Below are 23,058 nucleotides of genomic sequence, written 5' to 3' on the forward strand. Positions count from 1 at the left end.
CAGAAGCTTGTTTTGTGTAGCATATATATGGTACTTTATACTTATCAAAGGCTTTACAAATATTTATTAATTATAAAACCCCCAAGGGAGAGGAGGAATACAAATTCCATCTCTTTTCCAATTAATTCTATACCTTTCCATTTGGCAAATACATGTGTTTCAGCGCTTTTAATAGAGCAAGGAACCCCCTTGGCTCTTTTGTCTATGCTTTGGATTGTTTAAAGGAATTATCCAGGACGTCATGGAAGCTCCGATTTGGCTGCTGGATGACTTGGGCGACCCCTGCTGGCCGGCAGCAAAATCAGGAATGCCCAGCCCACCACTGGCTGTACACTCACCCCCAGCCTGTGTAAATTAGCTGTGGACGGCGTGGGCTATGGGCGGTAGGGTATAATCAGGGCTGCGAAGGCATGGAGTTTACTTTTATTGTTATTATTTGCTCTATTATTGTTATTTAAATGGAGGTATTAGAATGCAGGGGACGTTTCCCACCAGCTAATAACCATTTAAGTTGCATTTGGGGGCTTTCACGACTTGACAACAGCTTTTCAAAATCTCGAGCTGTTAAACCCCCTACCGGGTTAATGTGGCAGAAAAAGACAAGAACGACACCAGCCAGCGGCTTTTTGTACAGTGCTGTACCGCAAGCATCTGGAATAGAGAAGAGGAAACGGATCCTTTTAGAAAATCCAATTAGAGAGAGAAGGAAATATGCTTTGCTGAGAAGTGGGGGGGGGGACAGGTTCTTCCCCAGAGGTAGAAGACTTCACTATTAACAAAGGAAAATCCCGCCTTACTTTGACTGGTTTCAGAAAACCAGGATTTCTGGATGTCTCCTCAGGAAAACACTGCCTGTGAACCAGGGAGCTGTTTCCACCCGAAGATCCATCTAAACAATAAGAGATAGAGGACTCTTCAAAAACAACACGGAGGTGGAGAGATCAAAGACTTGCTATGATTCCTCTCAGAAGCATAGGAACCGCCTTGCCGCTTGCCTCTTGTTTTTCCATTTTAATTAAACAGTCTTACAAGAGAGCTCAGGAGGGATTTTCGGAGTCACCCCTGGGTTGTAGGGACTACACCTCACATGCAAATATCTCCCCTCCTTACAGCTTTCTTAGCATGCCGTCACACCTTGACTCGCTCAGTCCAGTGGTCTCATTATCCACACCAAACAGACACTGGTGGCTCCGGTGACCTTATTTGTATAGAAATGTCAAATGTGTGCCATTTGCCAAGGTTTAGAGGATGGTGAGTAAAACTACCACACAGCCCTTCTACTTTGCCTCTTTAAGGGGATCACATTGGATTGGAATGTGCATTTTCATTATACATCATACATACAGGGCTGATTTCATTTGTAACGACTCTGAGGGCCCTTCTCACTGCGTCCCAGTCCCAGGGAGGGCTAGCTGCGGGACAGCCATTACCAGCAGATGCAATAGGAACTTCGCTATAATATTCTCATTATCCTAAACCCTCGTCTCTTTTTCATTTGTTGAAGGAGTCATTTGGCTTTTTAGCGTAACTTGTATTAATGCTGTAACCTGTATTAATGCCGGTGTAGGGAGCCCAAATCTTTAAACACTGACCCCACATCTTTAAACACTTTCTCTGTTTAACAACTAGTAAAAAGTGTGCCCTGACACCACACTCTACCTTTGTGCTGCTCAAACCCCTCTCTGTATAAATGCTTCTGAATAATATGTAGTGTGTATGTCACGTATGCAAATGGTCCTCCCAGAGACCTTCTTGGGTCTTAGTATTCTGGAGAAATGGACCTCACGGTGATCTTTGAAGACCGTTTTCCCTTATAATAGCCTGTTTTCCACAAGAACATAGAATCAGATGAAATTAAAAAGCATGCATAGCATATAGGAGCTCCCGCTGCTGCTAAGAGGGCTGAGCTAATGGAACCACTTCTGTGAACCTGGGGCTGCTCAGTCCCTGAGTGCCTTTAGAAAATGTGTCCCTGGGTCAGGCAGCTTCTGAGCCCCCGGAGGCTGCATTGCTGTGTGGGAAGACACGGACCTGAACTCTAGCTCACCTGACTCCCAGGCCCACTTTTGCTGCTGATTAGCAGTAGGGCCTTGGGCAAGTAACTGAAATTCAGAGTCTTTCGAAACATGTTTAACAAAGAGAAGACCTACCTCCTAGCTATGCTAAAAGGATTAATGTTAGCAGGGCCCTGGTGCTTGGCTATGTGCTTCAGCTGTTATTAAGAACATGTCTCAACTCTGTTGCCCTCAGGATTTGGAACTGAGAGCCCTACAGATGAGAATGGATACCTTATTTCAGCTGCCCAGGAGAAGGGCCCAGAGCCACTCATCTGATAGAGCGCTTTGTCTGCACGATCCCTCACTTACCCTCATACGACATGCCTTACGAGACGTAGCTGTCCCACATCCAGCTCTCCCGTGACACTGTCATGTCACACAGCAACATGCTCGCACACACCCCTCACACGACATATACATTACACACACATTCTTCTTGTGTCCTCACTACCACTACTTGACAGATGCCCACACTCCCCCTTTCACCCATGCGTATATGAGTACACATCCACACGCCCTGTGAGGAAGTGAAGCAGGGCCATCGGGAGCCCTCAGACAGTCGCCAGCCAGGGTGGGGAAAGGAACAGCTAAGGCCTGTTTTAGAAAGAGCCTTGGATTTGGGACCATCCTCCAAGGGCACAAGGTCTTCCCATTCTCTCGAAATTTCACCCAAAATCCAACCCTGCTTTTAAAAAATCCTTCTCTAACGGTCTCCCCTTTCTCTGGTCACCTCACAGGAAGAAAGTTTACGATTCTAGGAAGGAAATGGAAGAAAGACATTTTACAATCACTGTGATGCTAACATTTACTTCAGGGTGCAGGTTTTGCTGTTCCACTGGCTGATTTGGTTCTCTGATCGGGGGCCGCAGGTGAACCTTGGGGCAGGGTTTTTTTCCCCGCAGCACCATTTCACAGTTGTATCAGGGGTACCGTGCGGGTGCTGAGACACGATGTCTACTGGGCACTGTGATGCATCCAGAGTGGACCTCAGTAGTCCTTAGGCAGCTCCCAGCCTGTGCCAAGTTGGCCCTGCACTAGGCCTTGTGAGGACCAGGGACATGAAAGGGCTCCCGCCTCTGCACCTGTCCATCCAGTGAAGGGGTAACCAGCTATATGTCCAGGGCCTTCTGTCTGGAGCTCAGGAGTTTTCACTTTAAGGTATGCTATGGGACAGAATTGTTCAGGAGAAGTTTCTAGAACAAAAGGCCTCTGCACTGGTTTGGAGAGAGAGGCATAATTTCTGCGTGAGAGGGGAGTCCGGGTTGAGGGCATGGCCAAGGCAAAACAGAGATGGCACACTGAAAGGTGGGTTCGTGAGAGGGGGAGTATTCTGGTTTGGATGGAGCGGGCCCGGCTCAGGCAGTGCTTGGCAAGAGACTAGAAGGGTGAACTGTGGTCCCCAACACCACCCTGACTTCTGGGACAGCATCTGTGGCACTCATGCAGTTACTGCCTACTCTGGGTGCTGGTGTTAGGAAGATTCGTCTGACAATATGCCTTTTATCTTTACTCCACTTCTATCCTTTTGCTTTCACTGTTTCCTCCCCCAAATACCCTGCTCCATCACTGCGCCCTGCTCTAACCCCAGATCATTCCTTGAATCATCCCAAGGACCACCACCTCGTAAAAGGTCACCTCTCCTGCCCTGCAGCCCCTGTGTCCTTCTACGTTGGACCCTTTGCAGCTCCTGGCCTGGGGTGCCGTCACATTTGTCTGCCTTTCAGCCCCACTCTTAGGCTGGGAGCTCCTGGTGCCTGACTTTTGTACTTTGTGGGATCTCTCCTAGCTGCTGGCAACTTTGCAGGCCCTCCTGTCCAGAATGACTCAGAACTCTGAGTTTCTGACACGTTAGCTCCCTCGTCTTCACAATTCTCAGAGACAAAGAGCCCAGTCTCCCGTGGATTTACCAGGCAGAAAGAAATCACCCGCGCAGGCCAGTGTGGCCGCTCACCGCAGAGGCCTCTTGCTCAGGACCTCAGGACAGTGGCTCTGAGTGCTGCAGAGCTCCTTTTTGAGGACTGGAAGGAACAGAGCAGTCCTGCCTTCAATTTTGAGCAAAAACTTGACTCTAGAAAATAATCCAGGAGGAGGACAAGGATGCTTCCCTTCTTCCGTGCCGAAAGGTGGTAGTTTCCCGGAACAGAAGAGGAGACAGCCCAGAATAGATTCTTGTTATCGAATAAATTCGGAGGCCGCGTAAATTGTTCTCCCTCTAACCTGAATGTGTTTGAGTACCCAAGGCCAGGCTGGGTCCCATTATGGCCCAGGAAACCATTACACTCCCCTGGCTTGCTTTGGGCTGGAAGCCAGCTGAAGGGGAGGGGACAGGCTTGCCTCCTCTGCTGTTCACTCACTGCTCTCACAAGCGGTGGGAGGAAGGCAGATGAGGGGACAGACCCTTGTCGTGTGGGTAGGTGGCTATGAGAACTATGAGTCTGGTGGATGGTACAAGCGGAGTCTTCAAGTGGGCCCTTCGTAGGCTCTTCCCAGGGGCCCGGCAGCTTGCTGGACCTGTGTGGGTGCACCTCTCATCCTCCATTTTCTTCTGCAGGCTCCCTCAGACAGCTTCTCGGCCCTTGGCATCCTGTGGTTCGCCTCCTCTGGCCTCTCCAGGTGGCCTTGTTGGACAGAACATGAGACGAGTCATGCCAGCCCTCCCCTCCCTGCGGACCACATCTGGTGGCGGGAAACACTCCTGTGGCCCCGACCCCTGTAAACGCTAACAGTGCCAGCCAGACCCCCACTCCCCGCTGAGCAGGGGCAAGGGTGGGACAGTGAGACCCACTAGGAAACAGGCAGTCTCTCTCCCACCTTCAGGGCACCCCTTTCCAAGCTCTCTGAGTGGTACCCCTATGAAAACACGCCTTCCAGGCTTGAGGTAGGTGAGGTCCCCTTCGCTTCTTGCCCAAAACGGTGTGATGGGGACTGATTCTATGGGGGTAGCTCTCTCCAAAGAACTCTCTTCTCCATTCTCCTCACTCCCTTCTCTCTGGGTCCTCTGTGGCCCTGGAGCTAGCTGGGATCCCAGTTGGTTACGTTTTGAACCAAATTAATATTCACCATAGGTATATTGTACTTCTAGTTCTGGTGTGTTCACCAAGGAGAGCATGCACTGCTGTCAGATATTGGTACGGCTGAGATGTCCGAGAAGCACTTGTCGTAACAGCACAACGCTAACATCCAGCTGGGCCGTCTGCCTCTTACAAAGGGCTTCGCCTCTGCTCTCGCTGGTGCTCAGAGCAATCCCGTGCTTCTGGGTTGGCTTCCTTTCCTGAGCACATTTGGGCGTGTGAGTGTGTGTGGGTCTCAGCGCCTACCACTCGCATGTATCATCACAGAAATTCACGCCTTCATCTCCCAGGTCGCAGGGCTTCGTGTCTTCCTACTGTGGCACACGTGCCCAGATGTGTGCAGTTGGGCTTTACGGATGTGACAAGGCCAAGCTGATGGCAGAGAGTTCCAGAGTCACGTCGTCGGGGGAGGAGGACTCCACGGCCAGTGCTTTCTCAGCAAAGATTTCAGAAATGAGAGGCGAAGTGACGGGGCCTTCCAATCAATTACCATCTTTCCGTCTCCTTGTGCATGGGCTGTCGAGCGGGCGGAATTGAAACCTTCTCATTTGTTTGATCACTGTGTTTACTGAAAGGAAGAAAAACTGAGGAAACAAAAATCCCGTGTCCCTCCTCATAACACTCAAGTACAGACTGGATAATTTCAGGTCACGAGATAGGGTATTCACAAAACGTTTCTGAGTCAAAACCGCACAACTATTCTGGGCACCAGACGCCGGGGGCTTTTTTGGTTTTGATTCAAATGACCCTCTTAAGAAGGCATTGCAGAAGAGGAATTTTATTACCCGTTGAACACCCGCAGCACATATCAGAACGTATTGATTCTGTGTGTGTATGTGTGTAGATTCCTGGCAGGTAAATATAATCATTTGTCTTCTGATCCACAGAATGTTTGTTCTCTAAGTAGTAGCTGTTAGATAATAGTGTCGCTTAATAATCTTGAGATGATACAGAGAAAAGCAATTTCTGGGGTAATAGTCAGAAGAAGAACAAAATCCCGTTTCATCCAAAAATAAGCATTTCCAGAGAGACGAGGCTATGACAGTGACTTTGGCTTTCTGAGGAGAAACCGTCCCACCCACTGGGTAGTACCAACACGGAGTGCTGGAGGGGCCCCACTGCTGGCGTGGATTTGATCCAGCGGCTGTGACTTCAGAATCTGTGCCTGCTGCACTACGTCCCCTCTGCTTGTAAAGTCTGGAAAATGATAAGAGCGGGCTCACAGGGAGGGGTTTTCTGAGGAGAATCATCTCCACAGTGTCCTTGTCCTCAGGGGTGATTCTAGCCCCTTTCTCCAGGGAGCAGCTACCACTTTCCCACCCACTGACGCTTGCTGGCCTACTTCCCTGAGCCCTCTAAGTCTGAAGGGACTGAGCAACTTGGGCAGCCATGACCCCAGCTCTGCAGGAAGCCCACAGCCTCTTGGGTCACCTTTCAGCCCTCCCTCAGTCTCCCCCAACAGCAGGCCTCTCGAAATTTGCTTTAGGGGTGCCTGGGTGACTCAGTGGGTTAAACCTCTGTCTTCAGCTCAGGTCATGATCTCAGGGTCCTGGGATCGAGTCCTGCGTCAGGCTCCCTGCTCAGCGGGGAGCCTGCTTCTCCTTGTACCTCTGCCCCTCCCTCTGCTTGTGCTCACGCAGGCATGCTCTCTCCCTCGTTCACTCTCTCTCTCTCTCAAATAAATCAATCTTTTTTTTTAAAGTTTGCTTAAACCAAAAAGTGGGGGACCTTATAATGAGGTTATGAGGAGGAAGAGTCCCATGAAATCCAAGGCAGGCGTGCAACGAGAAAGGAAAGCCTGGGCTGCCTGGGGCAGGCTAGTTCTCATCACTCCTCAGCCACTTCGTTCACGGGCACCTCCTACTACAGACATCCAGTTTGCGATTGGAGGTACAACACACTCCTTGCTCCCGGTCCCAGAGTGGGAGCACGGCCACCCTGAGCTGCCCCTGTGCTCACACAAAGCCTGCAGAGCTAGCCACAGGAAGTCATGCTCCGATCTCCCTGAAGTCCAATGCATACATTTTGGGGCAGGGAATATGACTGGCCTAGCTTAAGACATGTCCACCTCTGGTCCAGTCAACACTGGGGGGTCTTCGGGGATGAACTTTGCACTGGGAACTCGCCCCTATGACCCTGTGGATCAGGGAGGCAATTTCTAGAATAGAATCTTTATGATGAGGGCAGAAACACCAACACCTTCCCTCCTCCTGATGGTATAGCCCGTTCTCCTGCTTTAAAGCCCCACATCTCTCCTCCTGGGTTGTTCTCTTCCAAGAGACAGCACATGGAGCAGGATGCTTTTTCTCCAGCTTCCCCTTTCTTTGTTGTCCCTAAAAGTAAGCCCAAGGCTCTTTTCATCTTAAAGGTTCACTTATAATCCCTGTGAAAACACAGATGGGGTCTGGCAGGCAATTCACATGGGAAGAATTTCAAAGGTCTCAGAAATCTTGAGTTTCCAAAGTCCCAGGTCGTTAGTTTCTGGGATTCTTGCTAAGTGGCTTCTGGGATAAATAGGTCTTTTCAACTGCTGGCAGAATGGCCAGGTAAAGCCCAGCGAACGTCCATATTACCTCTGTGCATCTTTTCCTATCTCTGAGACCTTCTCTGCGGGGAGGCTCTGTGGTTCTAGAATGTGGGTGCTGCCAGGTAGACCTGGCCTCTTGTAACCAGGAGGCCCCACATGATAATATGCAGTGGTACCAAATAAAGAAACTCTTGCTTCCTCAGGCTTTGTCAATTATAGAGCGGACTTCGCTTTGAAAGAAGGGGCATTTTCCCGCCCCTAATATGATTTCCTGGGGCTCCTGGCATGGGAGCTGCCTCACCACCCAGAAACTGAAGATGGGGCTACAGGGTTGCAAGTGGTTGGTCTTGGGCAAGTAGCTGGTTATCAGTGCAAAAGAAGCCAAGAGATGGGGTCTGGGGAAGGAAGGAAGAAGGAGTTAGCATAAATAAAAGCTTGCCTGCGCGGAGCTCCAGTCGCAGCCGTCAGAGCAATGACGGAGAGTGTGTACTTGGGGAGATCAGGAGGCCAGACTTAAAGACGAAAATCTCTCTGGAGCCTCTTGCCAAGCCCTGTCCCTGAGAAGAGAATGAGCTCTGGCACGGCTCTGGGGCTCTTGATTCATGGGCTATTTCCATCTCTCTGGGAAGAGCCGCATGCGAATAGCATTCTGGAGCTGGCCGCTGGTAATGGCATGATTTCTGTTCCCCGGAGTAGGTGGGGGGGGAGCTGGGCTTTTCACAGAGTCCCAGGAGCAGATGCTGGCAGCTTCCCCCAGCACCAGGGGGAAGCTGTGTCCCACCTGCTGGACTGCCCACCTCCCCTCTTAGCCCATCTCCGGAACCCATGCTGTCATCCCACACTCAGGCCAGCTTATACAGACTTTAACCTTCTGCCCTCATTGTTCTCTGTGACTGAGATGATCTAAACCTCAGCCATCCACCCAGCTCCATGCAGGGCGCTGGGGCTGGATCCAGCCGGGACTCTGGCGGGGGGCGGGGTGGGGGCGTGTTGAAGTGCCAGGTCAGGGACCTGGAGCAAGAACAGAGGTCCAGGAGTAGAAAGGGCTAAGCCTGAGCCTGAAGCCTTAGGCCTCAAGAGCCACAGGAAAGGGGAGATAGTGTAGTGACCAGGCCCAGCAGACCGGACAGATAGGCAGGCCAAGGGTCCAAAGCTGGGTCAGCAGGACTGCAGTGTGAGTAGAATAGGGAGGAAGGAGGTTTGGTGCATCCCCGGCTTGCCAAAGCTGGGCAGCTGACTGGGTCAGGAGTGCCCTCCTCCACTCCTCCCACCTTGCCCCTGGCTCACATCTTTCTCTCCCTCAAGGCCTTCAGGTTTCCCCTGTGCTGAACTGTGATGACGAGTTTTACCTGCAAAGCCAGCAACTTCTCTCCTGTTCTGTCTCACATCGCAGCCAGCAGAATCAGGCCATGGGTCCAAGTGCTCCAAGGGTTCTTTCTGCACAACGACTGGCTGTGTACTCATTTGTATTCTTGTATTCAGTCCGTCTCTCTTCCTCTCTCTCTCCCATCACCTGCTGATCATTCACTCGGTCTCTCTCGGGTTGTACACATAGACGTACACACTGCACCATGTCATCATTGACTGTTTTGTGTTGCAGGGTTTAGTGTGCCCATCTAGCACCTTCTTGGAGCTTTTCAGGGGCAGAAGCTTGTCTTCACTCGGAATCATCCCAGCCCCAGCCAGGGGCTTGGCATACACTGGTCATACAGTGAATGTGTTTGAGGGTTCATCCACCTGATGACCAGACGGATCAATGTGTGGCACCAAAGTTTATCTTACTTTTTTGAATCCCTCTTAGGATTTGGTAATAGCAGGATTTATTTTATTTTATTTAAGTTAACATATAGTATGTATCCGCCAGGATCAAAGCAGCAACAAGGAACCACACAGTAATTCAAACAGGGATAATTTAAGATAAAGAATTGCTCATTGGGGCACTTGGGTGGCTTGGTTGGTTGGGCACCCAGCTCTGGTTTTGGCTCCAGTCATCATCTCAGGGTTGTGGGATCGGCCCCGCAGTGAGCTGCACACTCAGCACAGAGCAAGCTTGGTTTTTCTCTCCCTCCTCCTTCCCCCTCCCCTTTGTGCTCTCTCTCTCAATGGAAGGAGGGAAGCAGGGGAAGGGAAGGAACGAAGGAAGGAAGAAATTTTTTAAAAAATTTACTGTAACAGATATTAAAGATGAATTGATTGGCTAGTGAAAGTATTCTAAAGTACATAGGAATCACAGCTGTAAGGAACAGTCACTACCCTTGAGGACTGAGAAGGATAACCAAGGAAGAGGGTCCCCACTCCCACTGAGAGCTGAGATGTGGACATTTCTGGAGAAGGCACTGCCATGGCTCTCTCAGTGGCAGAGAAGTTGCCACATATCACGCCCATGGAACTTGCTGGAAGTCCACCGTCAGAATTTGCAAAAACATGCTCTGTAGGGTGCTGTGGAAAGCTTTTCCCAGGGGGATGCCCCACACCATTACAGAAGCACCCAAGGAGTGGTTACCAGGGGACATTGATGACACGGTGGGTGCTGGCTGCCACGTGCTGCAGAGGAGATGCTTTGGAGAAAGCCCCTCACTGCGGGAACTGGGTCATGGAGCAACCTCAAGTGGTGCAAGGGCCGGGTGCTTGAGAACCTGCTTGCACAGCCGGCGCCTCACACCAGAAAAGCCAGCCATGCAGAAGGAGCCAGGGCTGGGGCACACTGCGTGTGCTTCCAGAGCCTGCTGAACAAGCACACCGGAAGCAGGAAGGCAGCCCTGTTTCCTTCTGACGTCTCTCCAAGGCTCCCTGCTGCCCAAGCTCCAAACTGTGCCTGCTGGCAAAAGACAAATATGTAAAGGGCCATGTTCTAGTATTTTGGAGCAGGCAACGAAGGATGAATGTGGAGCACAGAGGCAATGAATGGATGACTGGCACACAGTAAAAGTTGTTCTTTTGGTGTAAAGTCCTGTGAATGGGTTCGTGTGACTGCCTCCACGATCGGGATATGGAATGGTTGCATCTCCCAAATAACTCCATCTTTCTATAGTCCTTCTCTGTACCTCCCTCTACCCCTGACCCCGGGCAACCACCAATCATTTCTCTGTCACCATCATCTTTTCTTCTGGAGAATGTCGTATATATAGAATCATACAATGCATAACCTTTTAATACTGGCTTCTTTCACTCAGTCTGAAGTTCTTGAGTCTTCCAAATTCTTGACTGTCATATCTGCACTTCATTCCTCTTTATTTCTGAGGATTCCATTGTACAGATGTACCAGAGTTTGCTCATCTATTCACTCACTGAAGAACCTTTGGGTTGGTTCCAGTTTGGGACAATTATGACTAGAACTGCTTTAAACATTGATACATTGCTTGAGGGTAAGTCGGGTAAAGAAATTAATTTCCTCTGGAGTGGAATTTCTGGGTCATATAGTAAATATATATTTCATGTTATAAGAAACAACAGAGTAGGGGGACTGGGTGGCTCGGTGGGTTGGGCCTCTGCCTTCGGCTCGGGTCATGGTCCCAGGATCCTGGGATCAAGTCCCGCATGGGGCTCCCTGCTCAGCGGGGAGACTGCTTCCCATCCTCTCTCTCTCTCTCTCTGCCTGCCTCTCTGCCTACTTGTGACCTCTCTCTCTGTCAAATAAATAAATGAAATCTAAAAAAAAAAAAAAAGAAAAAGAAACAACAGAGTATGTTCCAGAATGATTACACTATTTAAAAAAAAAAAAAAGGGGGCGCCTGGGTGGCTCAGTGGGTTAAGCCGCTGCCTTCGGCTCAGGTCATGATCTCCGAGTCCTGGGATCGAGCCCCGCATCGGGCTCTCTGCTCAGCGGGGAGCCTGCTTCCTCCTCTCTCTGCCTGCCTCTCTGCCTGCTTGTGATCTCTCTGTCAAATAAATAAATAAAATCTTTAAAAAAAAAAAAAAGAAAAAAAAAGATTTTATTTATTTATTTATTTATTTGACAGAGATCACAAGTAGGCAGAGAGACAGGTAGAGAGAGGGGGAAGCAGGCTCCCTGCCAAGCAGAGAGCCGGATTCGGGGCTCGATCCCAGGACCCTGGGATCATGACCTGAGCTGAAGGCAGATGCTTAACAACTGAGCCACCCAGATGCCCCATGATTTGCTCCCCACCCGAAGTATGGAGAGTTCTAGCTGCTCTGTCTTTGTCGGCACCTGATATCATCGGCAGTTTAAATTTGAGCCATTCACATAGATGTGTAGTGTATCTTATGGTTTTAATTCGTATTTCTCTTATGGCTCGTATTCTGAACATTTCTTCATGCACTTGTTTCTTGTATTGTGTGATTCTTATATTCTCTTTGAAGAAGCAATTGTTCAAAGTCTTTTGCCCATTTTTTAAAATTGAGTTGCATGCTTTCATACCATTGAGTTTGAAAGGTCTTTGTATACATTCAGGATACAAGATCTTTTTTTTTTTTTTTAAGATTTTATTTATTTGACAGAGAGATCATAAGTAGACAGAGAGGCAGCCAGAGAGAGAGAGGGAAGCAGGCTCCCTGCTGAGCACAGAGCCTGATTCGGGACTCGATCCCAGGACCCTGAGATCATGACCTGAGCCGAAGGCAGTGGCTTAACCCACTGAGCCACCCAGGCGCCCCGGGATACAAGATCTTTGACAGATATGTGGTTTGCAAATATTTTCTCTCAGTCAGGAGCTTGTCTTCTTTTCTCAACAGTGTCTTTCATAGAGCAAAAGTTTAATTTTTCTGATGTCTGTTTTGTCAGTTATTTCTTTATGGATCATGTTTTTATAAAATGTCTAAGAATCTGTCATTAACCTTAGGTCAATTTTTCTCCTATATTCTCTTCTGAAAGTTTTATGGTTTCACAAATTTTATATTCATTTGGAGTTAATTTTTGTGTAAGGTGTGAGGTTTACAGGGCTTTTTTTTTTTTTTTTTGTAATGTGGATACCCAGTTGTTCCCAAGCCATTTATTGAAGATTCTCCTTCCTCTGTTAAATTATCTCAGCACTTTTGTCAAAAGTTAATTGGCCGTATTCAGGTGGCTCTATTTGGGGGCTCTATTCTGTTTCATTGATCTATATGTCTATCCTTTTACTATTACCACACTCTCTTTGTTACTGTAGCTTTATAGTCAGTCTTAAAATCTGAGTGTCATTCCTTCAACTAATTACACTTCAAATTGTTTTACCTGCTTTAGTTCATTTGCCTTTTTATATAATTTTTCTTTTGCCTTTTCATATAAATTTTAAAATCACCTTCTCCATAGCTATAAAAATGTTTTAAGATGTTGACTGGAATGTTGTTTAACAATGTAGATCAGTTTGGGAAAAATTGCTTCTTTATTTTACTGACTCTTAAAACCCAGGAACATGGAATTTCTTTCCATTTATTTAGATCTTTGATTTCTTTCATCAGCATTTTGTAGTTTCAGCCTACAAATCATATATATATATATGCATACACACACATATATATGTAGTAGATTTATACCCAAGTATTTCATTTTGGGAGCCATTATAAAGGAGATAATTTTTTTAAATTTCAGTTTGGAATTGTTTGTTGCTAGTATGTAAAAGTACAGACTTTTTGTGTATTGCTTTTATATCCTGCAACCTTGTGAAATTCAACAGCATTTGGCATTTTCTACTAGACAATCATGTCTTCTGTATATAGCCACTTTCTCTTCTTCCTTTCCAATCTATAGACCTTTTATTTCCTCTTTTGCCTTTTTGCATTGATTAGGGCTTCCGGTACTGTGTTGAATATGAATGATGTGAGTTGATGTACTTACCTTGTTCCTGAGGTAAGAATGACATTAGCTGCAGGCTTGTTGTAGCTGTTCTTTATCAGGTGGGTGACATTCTCTTTTATATTACTCATATGCGAGTTTTTATCCTAAGTTGGTGTTGGATTTTGTCAGATGCTTCCCTGCATAAATTGATATAAACGTGTATCTTTTTCTTTATTCTGTTAATGTGATAGATTATATTGACTGATATTTCAAATATTGAGCAAGTCTTGTATTCCTGGGATAGCCCTACTCCCCTTCAACTATGTGTATTATTCTTTTTATATGTTGCTGAATCCTATTTGATATTCTTTATTGATTAGTTTTATGTCTGTTTTCTATTGATCTGCAGAATTTCTTTCCTTATGTTACCTTTGTTCACTTTTGGTATCAGGGTAACACAGGCTGCATAAAATGAGTTGAGAAGTGTTCTTTCCTCTAGTTCATGGAAGTGATTGTGAAGAGTTAGCATTATTTCTTCTTTAAATGTTGTATAGAATTTGCCACTGAAACCATCTGGACCTGGAGATGTCATTTTGGATGGTTTTCAACAATGAGTAGAATTCTTTAGTAGTTATAGGACTATTCAGGTTATCTATTTCCTTTTGAATGAGTTTTAGTAGTTTGCAGTTTCTGGGTACTTGGTCCATTTCATCTAAGGTGTTAAATCCATTTGTGTTTGTAGTATTCCCTTATTACCCTTCTAATTTCTGTGGGGTCAGTAATTAGGTTTCCTCTTTCATTTCTGATACTGATAATTTTTGTCTTCTCTTTTTTATTCATGGTTTGTCTGGGCAGAGGCTTATCAATTTTATTGTTTTCTTTCTTTTTTTTTTTTTTTTTTAAAGATTTTATTCATTTGCCGGAGAGAGAGAGAGCAAGTGAGTACACACAAGCAGGCAGAGAAGCAGGCAGAGAGGCAGGCAGAGGCAGCGAGAGAAGCAGGTTCCCTGCTGAGCAAGGAGCCCGATGCGGAACTCGATCCCAGGACCCTGGGATCATGACCTGAGCTGAAGGCAGCGGCTTAACCCACTGAGCCACCCAGGCGTCCCTTATTGTTTTCTTTTAAAGAGAGCCAACTCTTTGTTTCATTGATTTTTTTTTAAAGACTTGTTTTACTCTTTTCAATTTCATTGATTTCTGCTCTGTTATTTTATTTCCTCTACTTATTTTGGTTTGTTTTAATCTTTTTTTCCTAGGTTCTTAAAGTACAAGTTTAGATTATTAATATCAAATCTTTTTTCTAATATAAACATTTAATGCTATAAAGTTATCTCTAAGACTTTATCTATATCCCACAAATTTTATGTTGTATTTTCAGTTTTGTTCAGTTCCAAGTATTTCTCTAGTTTCCATAAAGGTTTCTTCTTTGACAATTATTTAGAAGTCTTGTTAGTTTCCAAGTTGTTGGAGATTTTCCTGGTATCTTTATTTTCTCACTTTCAAATAATCTAATTCTGTGGTAGGCAAAAGACATATTTTGTATGCTTTCAGTTATTTTAAATTTGTTAAAGTTTGTTTTATGACCCAGGGTATGTCCTATCTTGGGGAATGTTCTATATATGCATTTGACAAGAATATGTATTCTGCTTTTGTTTGGTATAGTGTTCTCTAAGTGTCAGTTATACTCATTGGTTGATGACGTTGTTCAATTCTTCTATATCTTCGTTGATTTTCTGTTTACCAGTTCTTTCCACGGCTGAGAAAGGTATGTGGGAAGTCTCTGCTGATCTACCCATTTCTTTCAATTCTGCCAGTTTTTGCATCATATATTTTGAAGCGCTGTTGATAGGTGAATACACACTTAGAGTCATTTAATGTCCTTGGTGAACTGGATCTTTTATCATTATGTAATGTTCCTCTTTATCCCTGATAATTTTCTTTGCTCTTCAATCTACTTTGATCTTAATATAACCACTCCAGCTTTGTTTTGAATGGTGTTTGTATGGTATATCTTTTTGTATCCTTTTACATTTAACTTATCTGTATCACTGTATTTGAAGTGAGTTTCTTGTAGCAGCATTTAATTAGGTCATGTATTTTTTTAATTCCATTCCATCAATCTCAATATTTAGACCATTTACATTTAATATAATTATTGATACATGTCGATTTATGTATGCCATGTTAATATTTGTTTTGTTTGTTTCTCTGATTTACATTGCTCTGTTTCCTCTTCTTTTGGGTTACTTGAACTTTTTTTTTGAACTCCATTTTAATATATCTCTTATGTCTTTGACTGTATCTCTACTTATAGCTCATTAATGGTTGTTCCAGAGATTATAATATACATACTTTTCACAGTTTGGAGTCTACTTACTATTGATATTTTATTATTTCAAATGAAATATAGAGATCTTACCACCATGGGGTAACCTTACCCTCCACCCCCGTCTTGCATTTTTCTTGTATCCTGTGTCTACATATACTAAAATTCCATCAAACAGTGTTAGGAGAATAGTCTATTACATTTACTCAGACATTTAATCTTTGTTACTACCCCTTTTCCCCTGATGTTCCTGGTTTCCTTCTGGTATCAATTCTCTTCTGTCTGAAGAAGTTCTGTTAGCAGTTGTTTCATTGTAGGTCAGCCGTTAGTGAATTCTCTTAGTGTTTTATTAGTTATATATTACTGAATAATAAATTCCCCCAAATTTAGTGGCTTAAAACAATAAAAATTTATTTTCCCACCATTTCTATGGGTCAGGAATCCTGGCATGGCTTAATTTGGTCCTCTGCTTCAGAGTTTTTCTTGAGGTTGCAATCAAATTGTTAGTTATGGTTGAGGTCTTGTCTAAATGCTTGACTGAAGAAGAAACCACTTCCAAGCTCACATGATTATTGGCAGGATTTATTTCCTTTTAGCTTGTTGGATTGAGAGTCTTGGTTTCTTGCTGCCTATTGACCAGAGACTGCCCTGCATTACTTGCCATCTATGCCTCCCCAACATGACTGCTTATGTCATCCAAGGTGCACAAGCCAAGAAGGCAATAGAAGTTACAGTAATCCAGAAGTTACAGTCTTATATACATAATCACAGAAGTGACATCTATTACTGTGCCATATTCTTTTGGTTAGAGGTAAGTCATAGGTCCTGTCCACCCTCAGGGAAGAGGTTGATTACGCAGGTGTGAACAAGAGAGTATGTCTATAATCTCTGTTTGAGAGTATGTCTGCAATCTCAGGCTGCCAGTTTTCCTTCATCTGAGAACTTTTTTTTGTTTATTTTATTTATTTATTTGACACACGGGGAGTGATCACAAGTAGACAGAGTGGCAGGCAGAGAGATGGGGGGAAGCAGGCTCTCCACTGAGCGGAGAGCCTGACTCAGGACTCCATCCCAGGACCCTGAGATCATGACCCAAGCCGAAGGCAGAGGCTTTAACCCACTGAGCCACCCAGGCGCCCCCTGAGAACGTTTTTATTTTACCATCATTTATGAAGGATATTTTCACTGGACTGGAATTCTAGGTGGTCATTCTTTTTTTTTTTTTCCCCAACACTTTAAAAATATATTTCCATTTCCTTCTGGTATCTGTGGTCTCTGATGGAATCCTCAGTTATTTGAATCATCATTTTCCCTATAGATAATACATCTTTTGTCTCTGGTTGTTTTTAAGATTTTTTTCTTTATCTTTAGTTTTCTGCCATTTGAATATGATGCATTTGTTCATGGATTTCCTTGGGCTTATTCTGTTTGTGGTTCACTTAGCTTCTTGATCTGTACATTTATGTCTGACACCAAATTTGGCAAATTTTCATTCATTATTCCTTCAATTTTGTTCTGCTCTACACTTTTCCTTCTCTCATTCTTGGGCTCTGAATACATGAATGTTAGGTCTTTTGTTCCCTCCAGTTTGTTCATTTACTGAAAAAAAAATTGTGTTTTTCTTGTTAATCAGATCGGATAATCTCTATTGCTCTTCTGTCTTTAGATACATTGATTTTCTTGTCATCTGCATTCTGCTATTGAGTCCACACTGTGAATTTTTATTTCAGTTGTTTTCAGTTCCAAATTTTTCAGTTGAATCAAATTTTAGTTCCAAAATTCATTTGCTCCTCCTTAATATCTTACAATCTTTGCTGAGATCTGCTTTCTTGCCATCTTTTTGAGAGTCTTTGCCCTTACTTGTAGCATTTTAAAATAGCTGCTTTAAGGTCTTTGTCAGAGAATTCCAACATTTGTGTCATCTTAGCATAATTCCAGAAGGCTCTGGTGATTGCCTTTTCCCATGCAAGTTGAGAATTTCCTAGGGTTGTTTTTTGTTTTTGCATACTGAGTAATTTGGGATTATATCCTGACATTTTGAATTATGTTATTATGTTAAACTCAGGGTCTTGTTTGACTCTTATGGAGGACATTGATGTTTTGGTTGAGGTGGGCAGCTGACCTAGTTAGGTCATAAACTCTGACCAGACTTCATTGTAAGTTCCATTTTTGAAGTTCTTGCCATGCTACTTAAGTCCATCCCACAGGTGCATTACTCATTGGTGTTCAGGAGCTGGGTCATCTTGTATTTAGCTTCTCATAGTCTTTAGGGTCAGATCTACACATATGCAGCTTAAGGGGTGAATCCAGGAATTCATACACAACTTTATGTGCTCCATTTTCTGAACTCCTCCCTCTGTGTTCTCACCAGTATTTTTCAATTCCCCAGTGCTCTTCTTTTTGGTCCTCTCACCAAAAAGCTGGGGCTGTATTTACACCATCTCCCCACCCACTTGCTGCACCTTGCCTGCAGTGACTTGCCCATCACGGACCAAGGGACATGGGGTGAAAGGAAGAGAAAAAGCAAAGGGGTTTACCCTGCCCTTGTGGAGTTACATCTCCTCTGATTAGACCCAGAGTTTCCTTACCTTCAGAGTTTAGACTCCTTCTGACCCTCTCTGTTGCTGAGAGAATAAGAGAGATGGGGGCTTTTCTGTCTTCTCTCTGAGTAAGAAATACAGGGCTCCTCCTGGAGCTTTGTCTGTTCGTGCTGATGCCCATTTCTGCATTTCGGGCTGCATGGAGACCTGAGGGATTCCAGAGCGGGGAGAACATGAAGCTCACTACTGATTTGGTGGCACTTCAAATTCTGGTCTCTTTCCCCAGTTTGCTTGATATTATTTACTTTTCACATTCCTCACATAGCGGCTCCATGTAGTTCATCCCCATCCAGGGTTTAGAGATATAGCGAGCAGAAAGGATGCTCCATTTTACCTGGAACCAGAACCCAGTATAACAAGCTATTTATAAGCAATACTTGGTAACATTTGTTGAGTGAACAAATGAATGAGACATCAAACAGTTGGTCTTGACCTCTCCACTGAGCCCCAGACCTGGATGTCTGTAGTCTCTAGGCCTTCGGGAAGTCAGTGTCTATATAACTGAGTCACCATCTGGATGCCTGGCATTGCCAACGGAACTTCTTGTCTGCATGCTCGGCACGTCCAAACTGAACCCATTCCTCTTCCACCTAAGATCACCTTCTACTCTCCATTTCTCACTTTGCCACCAGTTGCCCATCTGCCATATTTTAACCACTCCTTGTCCCTTCAATGAGTTTCCCAGGCCAATTTCTCTTCCTAGTGTTTTTCTCCTGCCAGTTCCCACTTTTCCACTCTCAGCCTTGCCAGCCTAGTTCATATGTCTAGAGTAATAGGATAGCTGGCCCACCCCGAGGACAAGCCGGAACCATGTTGGTGATAACAGAGAACAAGAAGCAGAGAGGAGCGGTGCTTAGTGGTTCAGTCAGTTAAATGTCTGCCTTCAGCTCTGGTCATGATCCCATGGTCCTGAGATAGAGCCCTACCTTAGTCTTCCTGATCAACAGGGAGCCTTCTTCTCCCTCCCCCTTTACCCCCCCCCCACGCTCATGCTCTCTCTCTCTCTCAAATAAATAAATCTTAAAAAAAAAATGGGGAGGAATCAAGAAAGTTGGGTTATGCCCAGCTAGTCTGTTTGTAGGGGAGATAGGGGATGGAGGCTTAGAGCAGAGGAGGGAGCCACTGTCAAGATTTTTGAGCCCAGGGGTTTGTGGAAGACTTGCCTCACCTGGCATGTTGAGGCTCAAGCACATTCATGTATTAGCATGATGGTAACTACCAAGAATGGGGCTTCTTGTTCGTGTAGAGGCTGATCAGGCTTCAGGGAGCTTGACTCTGGGCCCTCAGGGCTGTTTCTGAGCAGGTGCTGCTAATAGCCACCCAGCCATCCCACATTCTCTCTGGACCAGTTGACTACCTGCCAAAAGCAGCCCTGAGCCTGTCATCCCATGTTCAGAGGTCTGGGCTGACAGTTCTCAACTGCCTTCCAAGTTCGAAGCTTTCCACCATTATTCCTCCTCCCTCCCACTCACACCCTCTACTCCAGCTCAACCGGGCTATTCCCTTGGCCCCAAAGGGCCCCCACACTGTCTTCTCTCCACGCTTTTGTTCATCCCATTTCCTCTGCCTGGAAGCACCCTCCCCCTAAGCCTCTACCTATCAAAGTTGTATTCTTCAAGATACCTCTGAGATGCAGCAAGTTCCGGGAAAGCCTTTATACCCTTTATACCCTATAACCCTACCTTGGTTATAGGCCACTGCCCTCCCTGTACTACTCCTTAATCCATCTTGGCCAGTAACCACTAGTCATACTAGCTTGTAAGTGCCTTGAAGGCAGGTGTAGTGTGACCCTCCTCTGTTTAGCCTCTGCAATCCTGGCACATAGGTCCTGCTCCGTAATCATTGTTGAGTCAAGGTGGGTGGAATCAGACTAGGTAATGTGCCATCTCTAGAAAGTCTCTCAAAGACATGGTGGCGGGGGGTGGTGGTGATCGTGATACAAAGGCCCTCTTGGTATCCCCACTGTAGAGATGAGGCTTGTTTTGGTAAATGGAAGATTCCTTTGTCTGTGACATCTCCTGTTTGTTTTCCCTTCAGTGTTAGTACTCTGAAGGGTCAGCAAATAGGAAACAACCCCATTAAGCATGAGATTCTGAGGGCTCTGTCTGCGGCTGACAGCAAGAGTGGGACTGCGAGATAATGGAGGCTGATACCGGTTCCAGCCAATTCTTCTCCCCTTTGCCAAGCGCAGAATGACAAGCAGACTGCTCAGCTCCAAGCCGGCAGTCGCATTCAGATGATGAATGTGTCCCTGGACAGGGGAGCTTGTTGAGTGATATTTACCAGGGTCTCTGTGAAGGGCCCTCAGCCCCCCAGGGAGCATTTCAAACCTTCAGCTGCTCGCCTGTTCAGCTGCCGCCCGTGGGGCCGAGAGAGGAATTAAACCTCATCCCCTGCTCTCTGGCAGGATGGAAGCCATGGTGATTTGTTGAGGTGCTCTGATGTTTCCTGGTTTCTCTTGCTTCCTGTGTTCACCCCTCCCCCCACCTCGTCAAACCCCAGCTGGGAGAGACTTGGAAGTGTGAGAAGCCTAGAGCCTTGGGGTTGGCGGGGAAAGGATGGGTGGGGAGGTCAGTGCCAGAGACCTGCGTTCAGGCCTAGCTTTACCTCTTGGTGCCCTTTGGCCACATTCCTTGGCTTCTCTAAACCTTAGTCTCCTCAGAAGATGGAGACAGTAAGAGCTACACACAGACAATAAAATAAAAATACTTTGCATATTATAAAATGCTCTCCAGCTCAAGTCATTCATTCACTCACCAGTTTCTTGTGGCATACTTACTCCATGCCAGGCGCTGAGGTGGCTTTGAAGTGCTCTTCCGGCCGTAGGGACAGTCAGGAAGGGACTGCTGGGTAGAAAAGCAGACTAATGGCTTTACCAGCGCTTAGTGGGGTTCTGGGGTGAAGGTGAATAACTGGCCCTGAAATCAGACCTCTGGGCTCTCTTTGAAGACTGCTCCGCTTCTGACACCTTTAGGGCTTCAGCGCTTGGGAAACTTTCCCAGTGACTGGGCCTTTGCATGACCTTCTGTGAAGAACATGGCTGTGTCCGGGCTCTGGTGCCTACTTGGCAGGCGTGTTAGTCTAGGTTCTCCAGAGACATAGAACCAATGGGGCACCTGCGTGTGTGCACGCACACACTTGCACACTCATGCACACACATGCACACACACATGTGCACACACACAGGGTTATTATGAGGAATGGCTCACATGGTTACGAAGGCTGAAAAGTCCCAAGATCTGCAGTTGGCGAGCAAGGGACCCAGGAGGGCCAATGGTGTAAGTTCCAGGCCGAGTTCAAGTCTGAAGGCAGAAGAAGACCCATATCCCAGCTTGAAGACAGTCTGGTAGAGGTGGAATTCTCTCTTACTCAGCCTTTTTGTTCTGTTCAGGCCCTCAGTGGATTGGACAGGGCCCACTCACATGGGGGAGGGCAGCTTGCTTTCCTCAGTCTTCAGACTCCGATGTTAATCTCATCCAGCAACGCCCTCCAGTATACAGAATGTTTGACCAAATGGCTGGTCACCCAGGGGACCCAGTCAAGCCGGCCCGTCACACAGAGCATTCAGGTTTTTCACGCAGCTCCTCACACTGTGTGTCACTTGGCTCCGTAACAGTCTAGAGAGGGGCTTAGTACCCTTCCGGTTGTGACCTTCCGATGTCCCAGGTTCGCCAGCCTGTCTGTTTGAAGCAGGTCACGTTCACGTGAAAGCCACCTCTTGGTACACAGAACCCGTCCCTCTTGGTGACGGCAAGTCCATCCCTCTCCAGACCCCACTTCCTCAGCATTGAGAGGTTTGCGTGTAGAGTCTGTCTTCTTCCCCCAGGGCCCTGGCGTCTTCCACTCTTCCACACTGGCTCTCAGTCCACAGTGAGAACTGAGAGCTGGCTGTGGCCTGGATGTCACTCAGCATTTCCACCACGTCTGAGCGTGACCATCATGCCGGAGGATGGCAGGGCCCAGTGTGGGGCCCTGCTTGTGCGAGCCTCAGGCACGGTGAGGTGTGGGAACAAGTGGGAGGAGGGCGGCCACAGGTGGGCAGCACCCTCCTCCAACACTTCACCACCATGGGGGCCGGTTGGAGCGCAAGTGCTTGGCTTTGACGGTTAACAAGCCTTTTATCATTTTAATCATGCTGATGAATCAAGGCGCTCCTGGGTATTTCTGTTTATTTAAAACCCATTGTAGATGTTCTGTTGCAGTCTGTCATAGGGGAAATAGGAATTTATTAATCTGAAAATTGTGGCATCCTCCTCGTGAGCTTGGAAAGTGGGCTCCGATCAGCAGGGCTTCTCCAGCCCACATTTCAAACAGTGCTCTCTCTGCCTGGCATTGTCGCTACTTGTATGCATATCTGTCCCCTTGTGTGGAAATTGCCTTTTAGGGGACCTGGGTGGTTCAGTGGGTTAAGCCTCTGCCTTCCACTCAGATCATGACCTCAGGGTCCTGGGATTGAGCCCTGCATTGGCCTCTCTACCCAGCAGGGAGCCTGCTTCCTCCTCTTCTCCGCCCGCCTCTTTGCCGGCTTGTGATCTCTCTCTGTCAAATAAATAAAATCTTAAAAAAAAAAAAAAAAAAAGAAATTGCCTTTTAGGGCAGGTATTCCTGAGGCCCCACCTAGAGCCTGGCCCGTGCTAGGGGCTTAGTTACTGTTTCTGAAATGGGCCAGACTGGAATGTGTGCTGGGAAGAGTGCACCCTGCCACGCTTGCCAGAGCTCTGATCCGGGAAGAGCACCGTCAGCCCAGCATGCTGCTTGTGCAGC

The 23,058-nt window shown here is 46.4% G+C and overlaps 1 protein-coding gene across 7 annotated transcripts in view; it reads left to right on the plus strand.

Moving 5' to 3' along the window:
• Positions 1-23,058, plus strand: part of TTC28 (tetratricopeptide repeat domain 28) — a 638,777-nt gene that overhangs the window by 569,863 nt on the left and 45,856 nt on the right. The window lies entirely within an intron of this gene.

Source organism: Lutra lutra, chromosome 12 (assembly GCF_902655055.1).
Source record: "Lutra lutra chromosome 12, mLutLut1.2, whole genome shotgun sequence".
Taxonomy (NCBI): Eukaryota; Metazoa; Chordata; class Mammalia; order Carnivora; family Mustelidae; genus Lutra; species Lutra lutra.